The sequence below is a fragment of the Branchiostoma belcheri genome, unplaced genomic scaffold, assembly GCF_001625305.1.
Source record: "Branchiostoma belcheri isolate BF01 breed outbred unplaced genomic scaffold, Haploidv18h27 scaffold96, whole genome shotgun sequence".
NCBI lineage: Eukaryota > Metazoa > Chordata > Leptocardii > Amphioxiformes > Branchiostomatidae > Branchiostoma > Branchiostoma belcheri.
In genome coordinates this window covers 854575-878619 of record NW_017804642.1, presented here as the reverse complement: position 1 = coordinate 878619, position 24045 = coordinate 854575, and the positions used below count along the sequence as shown (strand labels likewise).

The window sequence follows — 24045 nt, the reverse complement described above, 5'->3', positions numbered from 1 at the left end:
TTTTTCGGCGTATTTTTATGAATGAAAATAAAAACTCGCGGAAAGCGTCGTTTTGGTAAATTACTTGGATATTTTTTACTATTTTTGGACAACAGTATCGTATGGCGCTCGGGTCTTCAATCATAAGTGTTAAGATATCATATATTCATATTGTAACAAACAAATAGTGATATGCATCATTTTTGTAGTTCGACCCAATTTGAGATACCCTGGGTGCCAAACTAGTATCAGGCCGTTAGCCGTTTTCCTTCGGCAGCAAAGAGCCCTTCGCCCGCCTATCTAAATTACCGCCACGGGGGAGTTGAGCCCGAGGGGTTTGTCCGGCCCTATTACTGGCCCTATTACTAGTCTGGTATCGCCTCCCATCCAGTAATAGGGCCGGACAAACCCCTCGGGCTCAACTCCCCCGTAGTGGTAATTTAGATAGGCGGGCGAAGGGCTCTTTGCTGCCGAAGGAAAATGGCTAACGGCCCGATACTAGTAGCCAAGTTGGCACCCAGTGTAAATTTGAGATGAATGAATGAATAACAGTTATTTCAATAGTGAAACAACACAACAGATAATATGCCATTTCAGCTGAATTGGGGCATATTTTACAATTTTTGATTAGTGTTATCTACAAATAGTTATCACAAATGTATTCAGAAGAGTGGACGAGGCTAGCCATTCAATACCTCTACCAGTCTTTTCTACAAGGGTACGCATCTACCCTCCGTAGCATGCCAAAAACTGGGGGTTTTGGGGGGTCTTCAGGGTCTTTGGGAGCTTGTATGTGCTATTTTCTGATTGCATATAGACAACATAGCCGGCCTGATTAAGTTACCCCCGTTTTTTTTAGAACTGGGCTAGTCAGAAAACAGCCGAAGACCACCAAACCCCCAGTTTTATAAGCCTGCTACGGAGGCTAACCAAACCCCCAGTTCTATAAGCCTGCTACAGAGGCTAACCAAACCCCCAGTTCTATAAGCCTGCTACGGAGGCTAACCAAACCCCCAGTTCTATAAGCCTGCTACGGAGGCTAACCAAACCCCCAGTTCTATAAGCCTGCTACGGAGGCTAACCAAACCCCCAGTTCTATAAGCCTCCGGAGGTTGACGGTGCCTAGTGATTGATACTTTACTGTGCTTGAACCTGCCATGTACCCTGAGCCCTATCTAAACATGTGTAAATTCTGCTACTCACTCCAACTGTACTCCAACCGCTGTAGCGTACAGTGTAAGTTATTTTCACTTCACAGTAGTTATTGTTAAAAACTATTTACACATCAAAACATTTGTCAGCTGTTTTGATAAACAGTAGCAAAAAATAAATAAACAGTAGGTCAGTAACCAAAGGTGATATAAGGGAGACAAGGTGAGATAAGTTGATAAGCCCCGCAAAGGGACTATATGATAATGAACATAATCTGCATACAAGCATTATCAAATACATGTATATCTGTAATACGCGCTAATGAGAAAAAGATTATAGTCCACAAAATTGACAGAAATTACCATTAGGAGATTATTGCATGAAGATACCATATCGTTTATAGATTGCTGAGTTGTGTTTACATGTAAACACAGGTAATGATATTTGTTATTGGTATTTGTCAAACAACATCTATCTGTTCAGAGTAACTGAGACTCCAGACTGGGATTTACTATGAACACATGTAAACACATGTAATGATGTTTGTTATTGGTATTTGTCAAACTTTATCACCTCATTTACAGCATCACAGTTGTTTATAAAAGAAACGGAAAGATTTGAGTAACCATCAATTTCTTATCCTACCAGTTTGTTGATTGACTTGGAATGCCTACTTACTCACTTATCTGCATATACTGTTATATATTTGATACATATTATATGACTTAGTTATAATACGGCTTACTTTAGTCTACCTTATTACTCTTATGCTTTGCATGTCTGTATTTGTAACTACATGTATATATTTTTGTAACGATGACGACACAAACATAAGCATTGTAGCTTGAGTATGTCGTCATCCTGTCTTGTTACTAAATGTTATAATAAATAAAAAAATAAAAAATAAAAAAAAAGTACGAAAGGCTTTCACGTACGGCTTGTGTTAAAATTTCTTTGCTTAGAAGTGTACTTTAACTACTACTTTAACCGTATCTTTCCTGGGTTTCAATTTGTTTGTGTGTCGCTAAATTGTGCATCTTATAAAGCAGGTGTTTTAGCATGAAAGTCTCATATGTGTTGATTCAAGTCATTATGAAATAAAGACTAAACGTTAACGGCTAACACTATAGTGAGTTAGGACTTACCTCAAATTTTCGGCTGACTCTTTCGACCTTGTTCACGGAATGGACCCGTCAACCTTTGGAACGTGACGTCAGAGACACGTGACCGTAGTAGCGGGTCATACGTGCCAGATAACTTGTGTCGCCCCCCGTCTCTGTTCAGGGTAGGTCTGTGAGGTCTTATGTGGACCGCCTCCTTCACTCCTCTTGCACAGACGAGAGACGGGGGCGACACAAGTTATCTGGCACGTATGACCCGCTACTACGGTCACGTGTCTCTGACGTCACGTTCCAAGAGTACACGGGTCCATTCCGTGAACAAGGTTGATGGAGTCAGCCAAAAATTTTGGGTAAGTCCCAATTCATTGATTTAATTATTTCATAGCAGGTGTTTTTGTTTCGATCGGATCTAATAACTAGGGGGCCCAAACTCATATCACTTCTTCCCTACCTCAAGAGCTATCTACCAACCAAAATTCGTGACCCTAGCATATGCATGTCCAGATCGTGAGATATCAAAACCGGAAGTTCTGCTGCAGTACCAACAAAAGCCGCCAGGGGGCCAAAAATCTTATCATTTCTAGGTCTTAGCAAGACCTACCCACCTACCAAGTTTCATGACAATGCATATTAAGCTTCTTGAGTTATGCTGTTGACGATCAAACAAACAAACAAACAAACAAACAAACAAACAGACGGACAAACGCTACTGAAATTACCTTCTTGGCGAAGGTAATAACATACAACAAGTGCACAGTTACCCTACTACCCGGGACGCCTTTTATCATTCCTACACGAACAACACTACTGAACTTGGCTCACCCTTCCATGTTTTTGCACACCCCGACAGTGATTCAGCGGAAACTACAGAAATGAAAACCAGCCTATCGCGCCGTTGGGAAGCATTAAATCTGAGACATTTACAATCAACAGTGTATAACGAGGACGGCCTTTAGATTACGCAGGGCTTTTTACACGATGCCGGTATCGATGGCGCTGTGATACGGCCCGTGCTATTTCCGTCTGCCACGACTTCAGAGGCTAGGCCACAGTAAGTTATTTTTATGGATAACATCAGCGTGCGCCTTAATTTTCGCCTGATTTAAAAAAAAAAAATTAAAAAAGAAGAAGTTCTGTTAACCTATGTCAGTGGCCAACATCCCGAAAATGTACTCTCCAAGCAGAGGTTGTGGGGGCCGGGAATGATCGTTACATTTTTATATATGGCCGTTTTTTTTTGTCCTGACCCCCACCAACTGCTGTGGACCTTCTCTGGCTAATGGATACTGTCGGGCCAATTTGATACTGTCTTTTTGCCACCGAGAGGGATCTGCTTGGAGATTACGAAAATGGGCAAAGCTGTCTGTTGCCATGCCGGAAGGTGGATAGTAGATAAGTATAAAGAGAGGAGACAAGACAAGGCTCTGATTTAATGTTTTGACTTTTTGTTACTACTAAATTGATGCAGTGAAGTATTTAGTCCTTTTATATGTGATGGTGGCTGTGTATATGTGATGTTTCTACTGAATCAAACTATTTGTACACCGATTGAAAACTTATTTTTATTTTGTTTCAGTGACAAATGGATGTTGTAATAGTTGGCAGTAAACTTAGCACAACGTATGTATCATTTCTTGTTCAACAAGGTTTATGATGCAAACATTTGAAAATGTAGAAATCTTGTTTTTTTGGCCTGCGTTGTTTTTTTTTCGCAGTAGATTTGGAGTCTGCGAAGGATGCTATCCATAAAATTGATTTGCTATGATGACCTTAGCTGTGCAATTGTAAAAGCAAATACGAGAAACATAAATTTAGGCACACATAAAGAGATCGCTATATTCAGTTCACAACATAATGTATTGCACAAGCTCCCCTTCCTTGGCAAAGGTACTAAACTAGGCTAGGAAAGCCCGTATTCATTTTTTGTTTCGCAATACATTTCAGCACATGCTGGGGCCACGGGGTCGCTGGATGAAATGCAAAGCGCACGGGAACATGAAAATATAACCCCTAGCAATCTGCTTACAGATTGTGCCGATGCCATTGACATGATTAAGGCCACAGCAAGTAAATTTTATGGATGACATCCTCCACAGATTCCAAATCTAATGCGAGCGAGCGAAAAAAAACAAGGCGGGCCGAAAAAAACAAGGTTCTTACATTTTGAAATTTTGACTCAATCATTGTACAAATGGTTTAAATTCAATAGGAACATCACATATACACAGCCAACATCACATATCACTGTATCAAAGTAAGAAACAAAACATAAAATCAGAGCCTTGTCTTGTCTCCTCTCTTTATAGTTATCTGCCATCCACCTTCCGGCATGGCAACAGACATCTTGGCCTATTTTCGGCATGGTGTCAGAAGGCAACAAAATTTCTTGTTTTTTTTCCAAAATCAGGCGAAAATTAATGCGCGCGCTGATGTCATCCATAAGAATTACTTGCTGTGGCCTAATGTCGTCTGCACGAATTTGGCACCCAGACGTTCCACCCAGAAAACTACGCAAAATCACGTCGGTGAAGGTTAGACATCCAAATAATAAGATACGCCAAAAAGCAGTTTCTCAAGCAACTGGATATGATTTTGGAAACGGTCAGACGTTTCACGTAGTATCCACTACCTTTCGTCAGTGACACTATTAAAGACACTGCAGGGGAATTGCAGGTTTATAAGCACGAACTATTGATTGATATGCAACTAACTAAAATTAGACAAATCAAGACAAAATGATGGAAAATGTTTGGAAAGTAAATGCATAATGTTTACCTTTGCATATGGTCTGCTCTGTTAATTCTTACTACATTTATATATATGGTCAGACAGGAGTGTAAATCCCTCCTAATATAAAATTGCAACATTTTGTAACCCAACACCAGTTACCATGGTGACAGACGTTAACAAATCAGGTCATTGGCCAGGTGTAAGGTTAGTGTTTGGAGAAGAAGAGGAAGAGGAAACTGAGCAAAAACAAGATGTTTTCCTTCGGTAAACATAATAAGCTATACATTTGAAGTTCAGGGAAAGTAGCTTGATTGCAGGTTTTCCACATGTGTTTTGTGGAATATCACGCTAAGTTTTTTTTAGGATTTCGTCACCAAGCGGCATTCCCATGGCATATATGTATAGCTTCACGTCCAGTGATAATACCCACTGACTTTCGGTGATAGGACCGTGTCCAAAAGGATTACAGCCAACTTCAGAAACCGTGGAGTGGAACAGGCCCAGCGTAGACTGAATTGAAAAACTTGAAAGATAATATATGATATATCCGTAAGAGGGTGAGGTGGTTTCGCCTCAAGTCTTTATGAATTACAAATGTACATTGAAACGGTTTCATTTAATAGGCATGCCAGAAATATAATACCTGAGTTATACGTGTGTGGTTTAAAATATTACAAAACTTCATGGCTTTTCTAGACTTTTGATCCTCGAACATGAATTGCCAGTGAAGGGCCTTCATTTTTTGTCAGCAGACGTATTTTCAATTTGTGCAAGTCAGTAGGATCACATCGGGAGAACGTCGTTATATCTTCCATTAGGCCACTGTAAGTAATATTTATGGATGACATCCTCCGCAGACAAGTGCGAAAAAAAACAAGGCGGGCCAAAATAACAAGGTTCCTACATTTTCATATTTGACATATAACATCTGTGTCTATAATATCACCGGGGTCCATAATATCGCCACCTTGAGAAACAGTGTGCTTAAAGATATTTTTACTGCAACATACTTTTGGTATGCACTCCTGCACACCTCAAATGTACATACCTAGGGTATGTTGCAGCAAAAATATCTTTAAGCACACTGTTTCTCAAGGTGGCGATATTATGGACCCTAGTGGTATCATGGACACAGATGTTACTCTGTTAAGCCAGAAATGATACATATAATGTGCTAACTTTACTGACAACTATTACAGCATTCATTTGTTCCAGAAAATTAAACGTTTTCAGTCATTGTACAAATGGTTTTGATTCAGTGAATATCGCATATAGCAGGACTGAAATGCATCTATGCATTAAAGTAAAAGACAAAACAATAAATCAGAGCCTTGTCTTGTCTCCTGTCTTCATATTTATCTGCCATCCACCTTCCGACATGGCAACAGACATCTTCGCCCATTTTTGGCATGTTGACCACTGTCAGAGGGCAACAAAATTTCTTGTTTTTTTCCCGAAATCAGGCGAAAATTTATGCGCGCGCTAATGTCATCCATAGAAATGACTTGCTTTGGCCTTACTTCTTTATCGTTATATGTTGTCAAGTATAGACAATATGAAATATGGTAAAATTATAGGTTTTGGACGCCGGCATTGCGTGGTCGTGGACGTTTTATCTGATAAAATTATGGCTATTAATATTTCTATCTTTCCTTCAATATTTAACTCTGATAAAATTATATACCCCGCAAATCTAGTAACCTCGCATTTGAAGTTGGTGACGCACTTTGACCAGCAATCTCGTCAAAACACGTCGAAGCATCCCTTGATGCTAAACCTACATATAATTACTGAAGCAATTACGACGAAAATGAGCAATTATCTTTTCTCTATCGGCTCGTCTCATCTTCTTTCCAATTCTTTGAAGAAGGAAAGTCAAAAGTCAATCTTTTTCCAGCCCATTACTTGCCTGGCGCCATTTTGTCGTGCAAAACAGAACGATTTCAACGTCATCATAGTTGACCTTTGCCTTACTGAAGATGTTTCAAATAGAAGACTTGAAAACAATCACAGAGGCTAAAAACATTTCAAATAGAAGTCTTAGAAATAGAAATAGGAATAAAAAAGGAGACGAGCAAAGGGTTTCTAGCATATTGATAATAATATTGATAATAACAGTAACGAACATATACTGTCTAATTTTGATACACTTTGCATTTTTCTAGACTAAACAGATACCCTCGCATATATATATATAGTACATGTACAAGCAACCGTACTCACACTTGCTCAAGTATATAATCTTTGAAGTAATCTTTGAGTCCCACAGATAAAACGTAGCTAACCCACTAATTGATATGTTACTGTTCGCTATAAGATAAATGTTTAAATGTTCATTGTGTGTGCTCGTTCAGACGATCATGATAGAGCATGGTATGTATCAGACCCTGTAATTATCATCAAAGCCCCCCTCCCATTCTACTGTCGCCGACGGTGAAATACCTGGGGTGGAATGTTGATTCTTATCAGTAGAACAATAAGATGTCGGTCTACTGATATATCTAGATACGTGATACAGGCACAGATATGAGTTACAACCAAGCTTTGCTGAACATGCACACAAACACACAAACAGTATAGACACGTGGTAAGCGTCTGTCAAGCTCCAAGGTCACTGAACAAATAAACAAAATGTCAACAATGTCATTGTGATTCAGACTCTTTCTACTTACACATCAGAAGTGCCGCTCCCATAACAATTCGTTAATTTTATGGTAAATCATATCACACCCTTTTCTTCACAGACCTGCCATTGTTCTGTTCTATATTTGACTTTACAGGTCCCGCCTTCAAGGGTTGTGTCAGAAATACATGTCTAGTCATGGGTGAACTATGTCAACGTAAGGCCACAGCAAGTAATTTTTATGGATGACATCAGCGTGCGGAATAATTTTCGCCTGATTTTGGAAAAAAAAGAAGAAATTTTGTTGCCTTCGTACAGTGGTCACACATGCCAAAAATGAACAAAGATGTCTGTTGCCATACTGGAAGGTGAATGGCAGATAACTATACAGAAAGGAGACAAGAAAAGACTGATTTAATGTTTTGTTTCTTACTTTGGTGCTGTGATATGTAATGCTGGCTGTATATGTGATGTTCCTACTGAATCAAAACCATTTGTATAATGACTGAGTCAAAATTTTAAAATGTAGGAATCTTGTTTTTTTCGGCCGCCTTGTTTTTTTTTCGCCCACTCGCATTAGATTTGGAGTTTCCGGAGGATGTCATCCATAAAATTTTCTTGCTGTGGCCTAAGATACGGATTTGAACCATACACAGGCAAACATAAGTGTGTCTTAAACATTATACTGTCAAACTTTTATACAACCCCTCGTCTAAACATGATCATAATCTCGTAAGTCAACAAGATTACGGGGGAGCTAGGTACAGGACAAATTCGTCAACAGTTGAGTAATAATGTCGGAACGTTTAGCCTCCACCTCCCATTCACCCCTGATCCACAGGTAAGCCGCCTATTGTGTTTGATTGACGTCTGGGGTGGAGTCAAGCGTTACGGGGGTCACTAAGGTCACGGGTTAAAAATAAACCCCACTGTACGTGCCCAGGTACGTGCCAGAACGACCGAGACTTCTGCACCAGGGGTGCCAGAGTATACAGTGCAATTTTATGGAATACAGCGCAATTTTACGGAATACAGTACAATTGTATTAGTATATATATACAGTGCAATTTTACGGAATACAGTACAATTGTATTAGTATATATATACAGTGCAATTTTACGGAATACAGTACAATTGTATTAGTATACAGTGCAATTTTACGGAATACAGTGCAATCGTATTATTATACAGGGCAATTTTACCAGTGAAATTTGGTGAAATTGCACTGTATACTAATATATATTGTACTGTATTCCGTAAAATTTCACTGTATACTAAACTTTCACTGTATTCCGTAAAATTGTACTGTATTCCGTAAAATTGTATTCCGCAAAATTGCACTGTATACTCTGTACACATTGCTAACGAAGCCTAGCACTGTACGGATCATGTCTACATGCGTTACCAACACAATAGTGACATGTTTGGATGACTCTTTCCTTTTGAGGGATGTTGAAGATACTCACAAGTGCTTATACTCGTAGTCTTACCTCAGTAAGACGTGCCAGGAATTGAGAAGTCAGTGTCATGTGTGTGAGATATGCAGTACGGACTGAAAACAACTTTTATGTAGCTATATTTGTCTTTCGTAGTGTCCCGTGTCTTTAGAAACGAATAGAATATATCATTTGCTACGCTAGCCTCTACCAGGCTTCAAAGGTGGCTAGAAAGAGTAGAAATTGGCCAAATAGACGGATAACATGCCGGGGGAGTTAGTCCGCTAGAGGAGTGCAGTTTGCAAGCCTAGCAGAGGCTGTGCTACGCCATTTCAGTGCCCAATCGACACTTCCTATAATATTTACAGTGGTAGAAATACGTTTTTGCAGTGTTCTGCAATATTGCAGAATCTCATTATTTTCTGCAATTCAGAAATAATTTCTGCAAATACACACTTAAAGTCCGGATCTAAACCCATGGCATATATACAACTGCATGTTGCAATTTGAAAAACACATGCAAAATTCCTTGCATGTTATAGAGTCAGTGGTAAACACCAATCAACCCATAGCTTGATTTTTTTAGTCTGCAAAATTGCAGGTTGCATAATTTCTCTTCTGAAATATTGAACATGCCTGATGGGTATTTCTAACACTGATTTATGAATATATTCATTTTGAAAATTCTTGCATTCTTTTCTATAGCTAATTGCTAATTATACTAATCCTGTTCCTTAATTTTTTTTTCACTCTCTCGCGTAAGATTCGAGGTATCCATGACATGTAGCCAGCCTGGTATCCAGTCTGATCGTGGTCGGGGCCGTAAGAGCTCTGGCCCGCCCGCCTCACATAGGTTTCCCGGTGTGTATTTCACGAGAGATTAATTAGCCCTCCACGAACATATCGTGTTGGGGGGAAACCAATCCCCAAGCATACTGTCTCTGATTAGCGTAACACTCCTACCGGGACGGTCTGTTGCACTGGGCGGGGGAAGCTCTTAGAGCCCCCGAAGACACAACCTGCCTGAACACCCCAATACCCCCAATCACGATCAGACTGGATACCAGGCTACATGACATGTTGTCCACAACGCCAAGATAATTTGACCTTGCTAAGTTTAGACTAGACTTTCTGTTGTATCGTCTGTATTGTGACCTATGGACCTGGCACTGTAACGATATACATGTAACGTATGCAGCGATAAAAAGTTACAGAGACATTTAATGTCTTTGCCGCGTTCATGCATTACACTTTTACAGTGTGGATGTGATATTCATCACCCAGCAACCATTTATTATACTTTTAATGGCTTTCACTGTTCGGAACGTGAAACAATTACTGTAACTTTGCATGAATCTGTTAGAGGATTATCACTTGAACTGTCTGGCCTTACTGAGTATGAGGGAGGGTGATCTATTACTGGGTAACAGAGGGGAAAAGGTTATCGTTTGGAAACCTAGAATACGTTTCATGGTTGAGGAAATGCCGATAAATTTCAAGACCTGTTTTATACATACGTGTCTGTGGTGTGTGGTGTACGATAGGTAGCCTCCGTAGCAGCCTTATAGAACTGGGGGTTTGGTGGTCTTCGGTCGTTTTCTGATTAGCCCAGTTCTAAAATGGGTTTTCAACCAGGCCGGCTATGTTGTCTATATGTTGTCTATATGCAATCAGGAAATAGCAAATAAAAGCTCCCAAAGACCCTGAAGACCCCCAAACCCCCCAGTTTTCTGCATGCTATGAAGGCTATACGATAGGTCTAATGCAGGGCAGAAGACTGGACTAAGCCTAATTTTGCTTTGCACGCCAGTCAACTATTCATGTTTGCTGCATACGAAAGAACCATGTGCACGTTGTGATCTGAACGTGATCTTGATCCAGTTTTAGCTCACGGGAGAGCTAATATCTTCCACTGGTTCTGACAGAGAAGACAGACGCTATGCACAGTATTTACAGGTTCATTGTACCGGGAAAAGCCACTAGCTCTTTTCGACAAGCACAATGAACAGTGGACCACAGCTTAACGTCCCGTCCTAGGGACTGCGACCCTTTCCAGTAGCGTGCATTGCGGGTGAGCCGGGATTCGAACTCCCAACCACTTGGTCTAGAGGCAGGGTCGCTGACCACTGGTCTACGCACGTTACTTTTGTCGTCCTAGTGAACTAAAAAAAACTGGGATTGTCTGTGAAAGAACGCTGGCTGAAAAATTAAACCGAACCTTCATCCAATAGGAAATGTGGCAAATATGGTATGGTGTACGATAGGGTCAAATGCAGGGCAGACAGCCGTAGTTAGAACGGGCAAAACCTAATTTCGCTCTGCACGTCAACTATTACACCACTCGTCTAGGGTCAATTACGAAAAGGCAGACAGACACATGTAAGGACTAAAGATTACTGGTCCCACGTCAAAACACTAGAGTAGGAAGTTGGACACATGTCGACACCTTACAGAGATAAACATGTACACGTGAGGTCGCACAAGCCTGACCCTCTATTTAAACCTTTACTAACAAAACAAACAACAACGAAACTCAGACTCATAAAACATCAACATATGACTTTTTTTGAAATAATTCTTCAGTTGCCTTACCTTGGTCAACCTTTTTCCATTACAAAATGTAACGTTAGTATCCGAAGCCAATATTTTCATAGAAAAGTAAATAAAAGTAAACAAAATTGATTCCTTGCCCCCCCTCCTTCTATACATTGTTCCATTCTACGTAGAGGTAGAGGAGGTAAACAACGTGGCCGTTTCTATTCTTAGTTCACATTACATTAAATTATAATCGATAACACAGATATTGCCCTTGGCCTAGAACTGAAGCTCACACACGGTCAGACCAAACAGTAGCGATCAGGTGTCAACATGAAATCTGGAACGGTTTAGGAAGGGGGGGGGGGGCTCAAACTTACGACTAGCTACAAACAACCAAGGTAACGTTAAATTTTACTAGTAACGTTACAGTCCCGATCGGCGTAAATTCAAACAAATGAGACAAATTTGAAACCAAAATAATCCTCCTTTTTTTCCAAAAATGTTAAACTGTCAATAGCGTCACCTGATAAAAGTATAACCAGGCAGGGCTCGAAATACTGGGTGCATCTGCAGCATAGTGCACCCAAATTTGGAGCTGTGCACTCAAAATTTTGTAGGTTTAAGTAAGTCAAAATGAGTAGTAGTATACAGCAGATGTCAGAAAAATGATAAAATCATTCTACTAATTTTGCTTAAAAATGAAACATAACTAGTTTTTGCTGATATTCTAATTATTTCATTTTATATGGTGCACCCAAATAATTTTATGTGCACCTAATTTTTTTTAGGTTGGGTGCACCAGTGCACCTATTCCGAAAATTGAATTTCGAGCCCTGAAATTCAGAGAATACTAGTAGTAGAGAAAGACCCAGAAGCGTAGTGATACATGTGGAACAGTTTTTCCGCACGTTGGTCCCATGCTGGTGGCCATGGCAAAGGCCACTGGGTATGTAACAACTGTGGAAGTGAATTCGAGGTTTTAAAAGCAAGTTTGTGTCGTTAAAACCTAGCGAGAAGCAAGGCAGAAATTTATGATTTTGGGTTTATAAAGGAAGAAAGAAAGAAAATGGGAAGCTAGAATAAGAATACAACCCAATCCGTAGAATTAAAAGGCCATGCTACGAGAAACAGAACAACATGCTACGTCAAGTATCAAAACACACACCCCACCCCCACACACCACTATCAGCACTATCACTGACATAACTAATCTGTATTTCCTTACCGTACATGTACATGGGCTGGGTAATATAATATTGTATATCATACAGCGTATACTGTTTTAGACTTTGGGCTGTCACGATTTCAATCTGTCACGAGTTTCTACCGATGTAACGTTAGCACATAAAGGAATATTCTCTGATATTCTATATAGATACTATTGTTTTGTCTGTATACATTGAACACATCAAATAAACAAATCAAGAAATATATCTTACCATGACGAAAATCCAGTGCCCATAACATCGGGGGTCAAAGGAAGGAAATTCTTTCACAGTTGTGAGTAGATGACATGCGAATTTCGCTGTCTCAGTCAGTCCACCCAAACAAGAACTGAAGAGGAAGTCAGCACAGAAAAAGGTCCAGGAAATGGCGGGATACACACGGTACAGTCAGTGCAGTTTTTGTTGTCCAACTTGAAGCATACAAGCCTGGATTTTCAATCAGACCTTAGTAATAACCGATATATTGTCTCTGGGAGCACAGAAACAGTGTACCACGCCTAGCCAGGGCACAGTTCAGAGATAGGGTATCGTGTTCTGTCTTTGGGGATTGCATCGTGTGAGTATTGGGTATAGGAATGTACCATTTTTTAAATGAATCGGGGTGTGCAAATAAATGTAGTCTGTTACTATGTCAGTTTTACGACGTATGAAATCACGTTAACTTGAGTGAAGCACATGTTTATTAATTTATTACTCTGCCGTACAAACAAATTCTTGCTAATAATTGTTTATATGAAACGTTGTAGGGGTTTGACTGTCACAATTGTTACCCACCTACAGGGTGCCAAGTATCACATGCTCTGCCTACACCTAGAGTGGTAACATTTGCAAGCAAATGCAGAATGATTCCCTTCACTTATTCGTTATAAATAAAAAATATCAATGCAAACTACTACTTTGTTTGTATATAAAAATATCAATACAAACTACTACTTTGTTTATACTTCGTTCTTTCTCCTACAAAACTTGCAATATAAACATGGCTGCTTTTTGGTTTAACTTCACTATACATGTACTTTTACACAAACTTGTACGTAGAAGAATTGCATTTGACGTAACGTGTTACATATATGTTTCAGAAATCGATGTTCTCTTCAACTTTAATCCCCTCTATTCTTTTCGAGAAGGGCTATTTGGGGTCAAGTACAGCTGTCCAGTGCGCCAATAATATAAACTGGAACTGGGTCGAAGTAGGACGTGGGGCCAACTCGTGCATAGAATATAACATGTAAGTCACTTAGCCTCCGTAGCAGTCTTATAGAACTGGGGGTTTGGTGGTCTTCGGCTGTTTTCTGATTAGCCCAGTTCTAAAAAAACGGGGGTAATTCAACCAGGCCGGCTATGTTGTCTATATGCAATCAGAAAATAGAACATAAAAGCTCCCAAAGACCCTGAAGACCCCCCCCCCAGTTTTTCGCATGCTATGGAGGCTATAAGTCACTGAACCCTAGAGGAAATTGTCTTAACCAGGTTAAGCACAGTGGCCTAAAAATGGGGTGTTATATGGTACATGTAAACCTGGGTGGCATGTTTGTATAAAGGCTCTCACTACCGACCTTCGGGGGGCATAGGTGAAACAGATGATTAGGAAAAGTTTGTAGACATAAACCTAATGTTTTGGAAAGACAAGGAAAGTATTGTAGATCAGGTAAAGACAAACATGAGCATTGCGACAGAATGGGGCCGGGGCACCGGGTCAAGGCACTGACCCTAATGAAGGAAGCCTGCAACTACCCGTGAACTCAAGGTCACTACAACCAGGGGGCCATTCTAGCTCTGTTTACACACGGAAACTAAGGCCACAGCAAGTAATTTTTATGGATGACATCATCGCGCGCATTAATTTTCGCCTGATTTTGGAAAAAAAAGAAATTTTGTTGCCTTCTGACAGTGCCGAAAATAGGCCAAGATGTCTGTTGCCATGCCGGAAGGTGGATGGCAGATAACTATAAAGAGAGGAGACAAGACAAGGCTCTGATTTTATGTTTTGTTTCTTACTTACTTTGATGCAGTGATATGTGATGTTGGCTGTGTATATGTGATGTTCCCATTGAATCAAAACCATTTGTACAATGATTGAGTCAAAATTTCAAAATGTAAGAACCTTGTTTTTTTTTCGGCCCACCTTGTTTTTTTTCGCCCGCTCGCATTAGATCTGGAATCTGTGGAGGATGTCATCCATAAAATTTATTTGCTGTGGCCTAACCTACACAGGCAGATAGAGGCTGTCCGGTATTCCTTCATGTTTTTATCAAGGTTAAGGTCGATGTAATGCGACATACCACCAGTACATTATAACTAACGTGTAAGGAGGAAAGACTAGGTTGTATTCAGGTATTAAAATAGCCTCTAACTTTGCCTAGTCTACCTTGGAAACTTCGTAAACCGAAGCTCTAAATGAAATCATCCACGAGATAAATTTCGTGTAAAAGAAAACTGCATGTTTTATCATGCCTCGTCACGACGTTTCTTACCAAACACTTTACGTGCCGTAGCTGGAATAGTAAATCTTACTGGTAGGTTTCTCAGATAAACAAGTGGTTGTAGAGCGGCGATATGGGAAAATGTATGCTTTAGAAAGTTAGCGAGTTTCTGTGTCTACCTGCCTTCAAATACCAAGATTTCGTCCCTATTTGTTCTATTCTTGATATTAGTCTACTAAATGACTAATAGGCAGGTGGACGTACCAACCACTAAGTATCTGATACTAGCCCAGAAAAGAACAAGAAAGAGTCATGCCTTCAAAAATCAGAGTTATAAACCAAGAATTGAGGTATTCAAAAACTCGTATTTCCCCAGAACTATCGTAGACTGGAACTCGTTGCCACCAAGCACAGTTAGGGCATCATCACTAGAAAGCTTTAAACAACTCCTGCAATCAAATGTGCAAAGATTGAGTGTAACAAGTCGTTCGGTGTGATATAGCTAGCTGCCGCTTCGCCGCGTGCCTGCGAAGCTGGTGTGTTACGCCGAAGGGCTGTTATACCGGCTATACTGATACAGATACAGATACTAGTGTTATGTATTAAAGCACTGCGTTCTGTATCAAGGATTAGGGCACTAGAGTTACATGTAAGGTGGCCGTGGTGTTAGGCTCCCACATAGAAGAGGGTTGAGGCCAACTATGCTACAGTATGATTCATAGACATGTGCTCTCTGAGGTTTCGGTAAATACTAGCTTGGACGCCATTAATTGCATGTTGTTTACAGGACATAGCTGTCTGATCTGATCTAAATCTTATCTAATCTAACCCACCTTATCCTGGTGTTGTTCCGCCGTTAGTCTGTCAACCAGATGTCGAGCGAGTCAGCTTGGAGACACCAAGGTCAAGTCTAAGATTCAATCAAAGATATCTTGCTACGAATTTCCCCTAATTAGGCCCTCCTCAAAATGGCGACATATTCGGAGTGTATCCAAACGCACTGACCCATACCTGGGGACTATCTAGCCACCTCCCTCTTTTCTCACACGCACATGTGCTAATTTTCATACAGGCCCCGAGGGAGAAAACTAAGTTTGGACCCCGCAGAACAATGGCGAGGCACCCGGGCCATTGGAGCTCGTACGCAAGTGTAGTTAAACATTGGCAGGTACAGGTAACGTATGACGTTCGTCTACAGACACCTACGTAAGCGTTACGTCTTGTGGGAGAATCTCTTTGTTTTTACAGTTGTGAGATGCTCTTAACAGTCAAGATCTCAACACTCCATATTGACGCAGATCAACCTATGTTTAACTTCAATTTCGTAACGCTTGAAAAACAAACTCGTTGTTTCGTTCAGTCAGCCGGAATGATTTCGATCAGGGCCAAACAAATTGCATGTGAAGGCAACTCGTTGTATATATTTGGCATGTCTATATTTTGTCCTGTCTGGATATTTTTATGGGTGCTTTGTAAAATGAAATAATCTATGGCAGTAAATATTTTGTTCAACTCGTTACCTATATATAATGATATGATATGATATTATATGATATGATATGATATGAATCTTTATTGCATGTTCTTGCCCAGAAGGGCTAAATGCACAAGAGGACATGCAGTATGCAAAACATGAGTATTGCATACTGGGACGCTATATTCTAATGCTAATTGCTAGAACTCATACATTATAACAATACTATATACTACCTATCGTCTACTGTTAGATGCCCTTTCTTCTCTCTTTTTGAAACATTTTGAAACATAATTACATAGTTTGTCTGCTATATATTCGTATATATAATACCGATGTCCTAAAATTCGCTGACAGGCGGTCGTACTGTATATTCTACGTAAATGTCTCGAACTTCGATAACTTCGTCTCTCAAGTAATATAACAGAAGGTTTTATCCCATAAAGTCATAAACGTATCCAAACTACACGGCAGAGTTAAGGCCACAGCAAGTAAATTTTATGATGACATCCTCCACAGACTCCAAAATCTAATGCGAGCGGGCGAAAAAAAACAAGGCGGGACGAAAAAAAACAAGGTTACTACCTTTTAAAATTTTGACTCAATCATTGTACAAATGGTTTTGATTCAGTGTGAACAGCACATATACACAGCCATCATCACATATCACTGCATCAAAGTAAGAAACAAAACATTAAATCAGAGCCTTGTCTTGTCTCCTCTCTTTATAGTTATCTGCCATCCACCTTCCGGCTTGTCAACAGACATCTTTGCACATTTTTGGCATGGTGACCACTGTCAGAAGGCAACAAAATTTCTTTTTTTTCCAACATCAGGCGAAAATTAATGCGGGCGCTGATGTCATCCATAAAAATTACTTGCTGTGGCCTAAATCACCATACTTACCGACCGGTACAAGTTGTTGGTTCGGTCAATTATTGGATCTGTGTGGTATCACTGAGGATAGACACTCTATTTTAACTTTTATTGGGACACTGGGGGATAGGAAGTGCTTAGGCCACACCTACTTCATTTTATGGCTAACATCCTCTGAAGACCACCAAACTAGTGCGCGCGGGCGAATAAAAAAAAATTCCGGCCAAACATAAAAATGCTGCTAAACCACAGGAATACAAAGCTGGCATTCTGAATTTGCGGCAGTTCATAGTGACGTACACGACAAGCCGGCACATGCTGGCTTTTCTGACTGACTACCCAGGCCTAGAGCCTCCGAGGACGTGATTTTTTTTTTGAGAACAGGCGAAAATCAATGCGCGCGCGGATGTCATCCATAAAATTAATTTGGTGTGGCCTTAGCTGTGAGACATCTCTTGACTTAAGTAGAACACCAAGTAAATAGTGGGGCGGAGAAGTTAGCAATCCTAGATATGGACATGTCACTTTGTGTAACATCGAAGTGGTCATGTCACGAAGGGTATGGAGTATCTGAATTATACTAGCCTCCGTAGCAGGCTTATAGAACTAAGGGTTTGGTGGTTTTCGGCTGTTTTCTGATTCTGTTCTAAAAACGGGGGTAATTAAACCAGGCCGGCTATGCTGTCTATATGCAATCAGAAAATAGCACATAAAAGCCCCAAAGACCCCCTAAAGACCCCCCCCCCAACCCCCACGTTTTTTTGGCATGCTATGGAGGCTGGAATTATACCAACATGACCAACATGTTTACCACCCAATATACGAGACCTGTCACACAGCTAGCAAGAAAATAGATCATCGGACGAGTCTGTGGGTCCCTCGAGACTTAAGACAACCTCCTTGACGGCGGTAGCCGTGTGCTCTTTTTTTTAAATTCAGAAAAACAGTAATATTTTTTAAAATTGAATGAAAGATCTTTTTTGTACGTTTGTGCTCTAACAAGCTAGGTACAGGTCGTTGATAAACAGAGAAAAGGAATACATCAATGACACTTACATATTATACATACTAATGTGATGTACTATTTACAGGTTCAACTTCTTCTCGCTTCTTGACGCAGTTAAAGATGTGCTAACATATTGAGCTAATGATACATGGTTTGTCAAGTTTCATGAGGAATTCGAATTTTTCTATTCTGCCTATATGTCTAAAGCTTGGGAACTTATCTATTACATAAGTATAGAGGGAATCCTTCTCATTTCTATATAATGTGCAGTCAACTACAAAATGGCATTCATCTTCAATATCATTTAGATTACGAAATTGGCAGATCCTTTGCTGTAGAGGAGTGTGGTTGTGTCTGCGTTTTTCTATGTGGAGTTTGTGTGTAATATGAAGGGACACAGGCAAAGTGACTGCGAACTCAAGTTAGGCACAACTTATATTCTCTCAGCCACATCTACATGAAAAATAAAGGTATTTTACATGACGTTTGAAAAAAATGTGGATTCATAAGAGACCTAGTTGACGCGTGAGTCAAAACTCCCATCCCAGAAGAAAGGAAAAGCAGAACAGTACACATGTAGCTAGAACATTGTTTCTGCTATGTTATTTTGTGTATGGCTAACATAATTTCACAGTTGATGTCATAGGAACAGAGCAAACTACCGCGAAGAACTAAAAGTTGTTCTCTCGATCATCGTGAGTTTTTAGAGGTCATTTAGAGGTGTGTTTTTATTTTTGCAGGCAATCCAGCCCCAGTGTGCTATTAAGTGTACATTTGCTAAAAAAATAGTCGCTATTCTTTGAAATTCGGCGACAAAATCCGACGTAGTAAGCTCGTGATAGTGTGTGATGTTCTTGGACTTCGGCTACGGAGGAGAGGTTAAAAGGACAACCAAGGGACGACCAAGCAATTTTCACAAGCATGTGTGTGTAAGCAGACTCATACCGTACATTTATCAACATTCTGCCGTGTCCTAAAGGGAAGACAGTACTATTAGAACTGGCCATAGAAACACATGCTTAAATACACTATTAGAAGTACTCATGAAAGTACTTGCCCATAATGCAATCTCAAAATCTTTTATGCACAAAGTAGCCACAAGGGTCTGATTCCCAAAAATGGAAAGGAAACAGGGGGTCGACAATTTAAAATTCCCGCCACAGCTGATGATAGTAAGAAAACCTCAACTTTGTACTAATTTTTCATGGTATCCATCCGCCTGGCCAGACAAGACCTAACCACTCATATCTCTCATTACACCCACTAAACTGGTGAAATAAACAAAACCTGACCAATGTAGGAAAGTTTAGACCCTACCTGTGCCTTCCAGCCCAAAAAATCTCCAAAATGGACCAAAACTTTCAAGAGAAAAAAAGGATTTTTAAAGGTATTAACTAGGCACTACAATCGCCATTTTCAAGAGGCATCTACTGCACAACGCAAATGTGGTGTCTGCCCTAAATAACATTCAGGCCATCAACTTGTCGGCGATATTTCATAGACTCTTGGCCGAGGTTTCTTCCTATTAACTGTTGACATCTGAGGGATCTCTCGTATAATGTAACTTGTAAGCTTGGAGCAAGGAAGCAGTACACGTCATGTGTGCTTAACAATGTAAATAGACCTGATTATACTGCCTCTAGCTAGTCTGTTGTGCTGAAATGAACTAGGCTTTAGAACGCTTTTCGAAGACAATTACGTTTTATACTAAAAGAAGGGATAAAAAAATAAGCTATGCAAATGCAATAATAAAATCTAGCGATCAAATGATAGAGAATTATGAAGTACCTAGCACATGTATATATACAGTACGGGCGTTGGGAGAACTAACTAACTACATGTAAAGAAACGTGTACCACAAAAGGACGAACAATAGAACGAACAACAACAGTAACAACGCTAACAACGGGACCCATATGTACGCTGCCTTTCTTCTAGTGGGCATTTCCATTGTTTTATGTAGCCATTGACCTAGCCTCATTTGTAGACGCAGAAGTAGGTCGGTATGCCGAACCAAATACCAAAACATTGGGATATAATTTCAGGTAGATCTGGCGTCATTTGCGAGAAGCTTATTTACGTTAAGAACAGTCATAACAACATGTAAGCAACTCTGATCAGATAGTATTTAGACACATGTCTAGTGTAGCGTTGTAGGAGGTCCGAGAGATATAGACTGGTGACGCTGGTACAAACATGGTATACATGTACATGTAAAATTCATGAAGCCTCGGACAGCCCCAACCTAGCAACCTTCCCAACCCTAGCCTTACTACCTACTGATTGTTTCTAAGGTAAAATCACGGTTACTGTAACTCAAGAACGTACCTTCAGCACGGCACACACACAGGACTGGCCCGGGTCGTGGGACTGCCTCCAGCCGAAGAACCACTGTCGAAACGTCGGAACGCTCTCGAGTAGAGGGGACCTGACTTGTCAGTCACTTAGCTGTCTCAGTCTACAGACAACATCCTTTAGATAATTAGTCTTAATTGCTATGGAAACGAAATAATGACATAGCCTCGGGTGGAAAGCCCGGTAGCGCGAATGTCTGGTATCATACAGTAACTAGAGTTCCACGATCTCATACCTTCGCCAAATGACTTTCTTATGACTAAGAAGGTATACATTAATCCCCCTGATTATGCAAGTAGGATTCTCAATTGCATGAATTATATCTGTTGATCATATTCTACACCAAAATACAGTCTTGTATTAACAAAGAATGCCTCATCAATTATGCAAATGAGGCCATTATTTGAATAAGTTATGTTAATTATGCTCACATTCCCAAGTATGAAATTCCAGGCAGTTAACACTCTGCAATTATAGCATTTTCTTATTAATTATGCAAATTAAGTCGTCATTTGCATAATCGATATCTGCCTGTGTTACTCTCGTTCTTAATTACATATATCACATGCTTGACATATGTCGCATAGCCCTGTCATGGAATGCAGCTGATTTATAGAATTTCCTCATTAATTATGCAAATTACATCTATAATTGCATAATTGTAATATCATTATGTCAAGCATCACTTGTTTAAGCTACCTACATACCAAAAATCACGACGATCCATCAATCGGTTCTTGAGTTATCCTCCTTTAAACATTTTTTTCAACAAACGCCCCTGCAGTTCCAGAGCAAGCAGCTAGGGGGCTCAAACTCATTCCCCTTGATTTCCAACACAAGAGCTACTAGTATGTACCATGCAAATTTTGTGACCCTAGGATGCCTGGATCATGAGATATCAAAACCGGAAGTTCTGCTGTAGTACCATGACAAGCCGCCAGGGGGTCCAAAATCTAATCAGTTTCAGGTCTCATCAAGACCTACCCACCTACCAAATATTAAGACAATCCATCTAGGTGTTCTTGAGTTATCGTGTTCACACACACACACACACACACACACACACACACACACACACACACACAGACACACAGACACACGAACGCCCCTGAAAACATAACCTCCTCGGCGAAGGTAATTAGAAAATTTTATAATTTCTTACTGGTAAATTGGGGGAATTTTTTACTTGCCGCATTTGGAAGACGAGTGAACATGGACATAATCAAACATAAATTACTCCAATCAGGACCTCGTTTGCATAATTCATCAGGAAATTAGATTAGCTTTCTTATATAATATCTTTTTTTAAATCCAGACATGCTAGTGGAGAATTTGTAATATACGAGAGGACACTATAAATAGTATTATGACTTAACACTGCACACTGAACCGAGAAACTGGATCTTTAATTGGCTAATATGCAATGGAAAATACTTCAACTGAGTAAGAAACTGTTTGGAGTCGCGGGAAGGATGTATGATCATACTTTTTTTCAATGCGCGAAAAAGAAAAATTGCAGACATGTTGATAGAAAAACCTCCATATTTAGCCACTCATAACAACCCTTCTAGGAATACTTGTCTCAAAATGAACAGACTCAGAAATAAAACGGTTCTTTCCCGATAGATTTGTGATATTTAGGTAGTTGGGGAGAGCCTCAAAGTCAAGAACAACAACAGGAAAGACCTGGAGTAAAACCCCCATGAGAGCACATCTCGCGATCGTTTCTCAAGTCGCCAAATGACAAAATTCCCTGTGCTTTACTTCCACTAAACAACAGTAACTGCTTTGATTATTGAGCAAATTGGAGAGATTAGTTAAGCTAGCTAGTACATTGACTTTCCTGTGTGTGGAAGGTGTTAGGCACCAATGATAGGTTTGCCTGTGTGTGGATAGTGTTCAGCACTACGGACATGTTTGCCTGTGTGTGGAAGGTGTTCAGCACTAAGGATAGGTTTGCCTGTCTGTGGAAAGTGTTCAGCACCAATGGTAGGTTTGCCTGTGTGCGGATGGTGTTCATCACCAAGGACAGGTGTGTTTGCCTGTCTGTGGAAGGTGTTCAGCACTAAGGATAGGTTTACCTGTGTGTGGATAGCTATAGTGTTCAGCACCAAGGACAGGTTTGCCTGTGAGTGGAAGGTGTTCAGCACCAAGGCCAGGTTTGCCTGTGTGTGGATGGTGTTCAGCACCAAGGACAGGTGTGTTTGCCTGTGAGTGGAAGGTGTTCAGCACCAAGGCCAGGTTTGCCTATGCGTGGAAGGTGTTCAGCACCATGGACTGGTTTGCTTGTGAACATATGTGGAAGGTGTTCAGGACCAAGGTCAGGTTTGCCTGTGTGTAGAATGTGTTCAGCACCAAGGACAGGTTTGCCTGTGTGTGGATGGTGTTCAGCACCAAGGATAGGTTTGCCTGTCTGTGGAAGGTGTTCAGCACCAAGGATAGGTTTGTTTGCCTGTGTGTGGAAGGTGTTCAGCACCAAGGACAGGTTTGCTTGTGAGTGGAGATGTTCAGCACAAGGACAGGTTTGCCTGTGTGTGGATGGTGTTCAGCACCAAGGACAGATTTACCTGTGTGGGGAAGGTGTTCAGCACCAATGACAGATTTGCCTGTGTGTGGAAGGTGTTCAGCACCAAGGACAGGTTTGCCTGTGTGTGGAAGATGTTCAGCACCAAGAACAGGTTTGCCTATGCGGGGAAGATGTTCAGCACCTATGATAGATTTGCTTGTGAACATGTGTGGAAGGTGTTCAGCACCAATGACAGATTTGCCTGTGTGTGGAAGGTGTTCAGCACCAAGGACAGGTTTGCCTGTGTGTGGAAGATGTTCAGCACCAAGGACAGGTTTGCCTATGCGGGGAAGATGTTCAGCACCAATGATAGATTTGCTTGTGAACATGTGTGGAAGGTGTTCAGCACCAAGGACAGATTTACCTGTGTGGGGAAGGTGTTCAGCACCAAGGACAGATTTGCCTGTGTGTGGAAGGTGTTCAGCACCAATGATAGATTTGCTTGTGAACATGTGTGGAAGGTGTTCAGCACCAAGGACAGATTTGCCTGTGTGGGGAAGGTGTTCAGCACCAATGACAGATTTGCCTGTGTGTGGAAGG

General features: G+C 40.6%; 1 protein-coding gene across 4 annotated transcripts in view; it reads right to left on the bottom strand.

The window, feature by feature from the left end:
* LOC109461782 overlaps positions 1–21024 on the bottom strand; it is a 57059-nt gene extending 36035 nt beyond the window's left edge. Inside the window, exon 1 of one of the 4 annotated variants that reach the window (XM_019758183.1) lies at positions 20913–21024. The gene's annotated coding sequence lies outside the window, so the exon portion shown is untranslated. Of the gene's footprint in view, positions 1–2276; positions 2295–13018; positions 13382–16061; positions 16166–20912 lie in introns of those variants that run through there. The other 3 variants (XM_019758185.1, XM_019758181.1, XM_019758184.1) reach the window with 3 other exon arrangements.
* Between the last annotated feature and the right edge of the window lie 3021 nt (positions 21025–24045).